This window comes from Loxodonta africana, chromosome 1, assembly GCF_030014295.1.
Source record: "Loxodonta africana isolate mLoxAfr1 chromosome 1, mLoxAfr1.hap2, whole genome shotgun sequence".
Classification (NCBI taxonomy): Eukaryota; Metazoa; Chordata; class Mammalia; order Proboscidea; family Elephantidae; genus Loxodonta; species Loxodonta africana.
In genome coordinates, this window is record NC_087342.1 from 219976813 (window position 1) to 219978944 (window position 2132).

The window sequence follows — 2132 nt, forward strand, 5'->3', positions numbered from 1 at the left end:
AGCTGCCCTAGAATGAGGCAGAGCTGCTCACAGTGGTATATTCCACCTGTCACACATGGTGGAAGCAATGATTGGGCTGTAAGATTGAATGCAGGGTAAGAATAATTTAAAAGAATTTGAGACTTTTGAAAAGTACCACTGCAATGCATTATTCCTTACCACAAAGGCATTATTTACTGTTCAGAAGGTAGAAAAGCAGGGAACCAGTAACACCTGGAAACGATCAGTGGCATCAGGGAGAAAACAGCCACTGTGGCTGAATGAAGACTGGGAATAGCTTATTCTAGGGTAAGTACATGCTTAGGAGAACATAGTAACTAGGAAACAGTAAGGAGGCTTATCTCACAGAAATAAAGGCAAACCTGTCAAAAGTTTAGAAAATTCACATATCCAGGAGGCATCACCTGAGATAGCGCTACATCTACACAAAAATGAGGCTCCATCTCAGGGTTCTTGAGTTGCACACGTTTCAAAAGGCTCCCACACTGAGGCTAAAGCATTAAAATTGGACTACCTCCTTCCCAAAGAGCTCCAGGGGCGTAAAAAGTGTCTGGGACACCATGTGTCCCAGTCCTTACTAAAGGTGATGAGAATCTGTTTGGGTGATGAAAAGTTTTTGGAAATGGCTAGTGGTGACGATTGCACAGCATGGTGAATATAATTAATGTCACTGAATTATACACTTAAAATGGTTAAAATGGAAAATTTTTGTTCTATATGTTTTTACCACAATAGTTTTTTTTAATTGTTCAGTTTTAAACAGGGGGGTAACATAGTTCAGCTTATATCTTGCAAAGATAACTGGCTGCTGGTAGAATAGGCCAGGACGAGGCAAGAATATAAGGTGGAGACCAGTGGGAAGGCATTCCTAGGTCTGGGCAAGAGATGGTCACATGAACTGTGGTGGTGGCAATGGAGTGGAGAGAAGGAAACTGATCTGAAGTGCTTTGGCTCCTAAAGGAAAAGATACACTAGAAGTTGCTAAGGCATCAGATCTACCATCTCTCTGTCATATGGCTATGATGCTGAAAGCTATGACACTGGTATTTCAAATACCAACAGGGTGACCCATCATGGACAGGTTTCAGTGGAGCTTCTGGAGTGAGACAGACTAGGAAGAAAAGCCTGGCAATCTACTTCTGAAAATTATCCAGTGAAAACCTTATGGTTCACAACAGAACACTGTCCAACTTGCTTGCTTTGGACACATCACCAGGAAGGATCACTCACTGGAAAAGGACATCATGTGTGGTGATATTGTGGGCCAGCAAGGGCGAGGGAGACCCTCAGTGCGTGGACTGGCACAATAGCCACAACAGTGGACTCAAAAATGCCGGTGATTGTGAGGATGATGTAGAACCGGGCAGCGTTTTGTTCTACTGTACATAGTGCCACCATGAGTCAGAGTCAACAGCAGCTAACAACAACAAGCTATTAGATGTGGGTGTTGGGGGGAGAAAGGAATCAAGAATTGAGAGGCTGGTTTCTGTCAGAAAAACTGAGTCTGGGGAGAGTGCAGGGATAAATCAGGGTTTCCGTCTTGAGGTGTACACGGGCCATTCTAAATCTGGACGAAGCCTGTATCTGTTCACTGTGGCTTGTTCTTGTATCCACAGGTATGCCTGCTGTCATGTTCTGGAACGCTCGCTTGCAGGGCAGGTGGTGCTTGGGTGGAGAGGAATGCAGAGGAGCCAGCTCTTCACCTGAGCAGGCTTGGTGTCGAGATGCCCCAGTCTGATTTGGCATTTTACGTGAGATGTTATGTCTGATACCTGTCGAATGCACTATACAGGCCCTGTCTTAGTTTCCTGGTGCTGTTGTAACAGAAATACCTCAAGTGGGTGGCTTCAAAGAACAAATTTATTTTCTCACAGTTCAGGAGGCTAGATGTCTGAATTCAGGGCACAGGCTCTAGGGGGAAGTTCTCTCTCTGTAGGCTCTGGGGGAAGGTCCTTATCTCAGCTTCTGTAGCCTAGGCGTTCCTCCGTTCCTTGGTAATCTTCATGTAGCATCTGTCTGTCCCACATTTGTGTTGCGTCTGTGTCTAATCTGCTTTCTTTATAACTCAGGAGTGATCAGATGTAGAACACACCCTACTCTGATACGGCCTTGATAACATAACGAAGAAAACA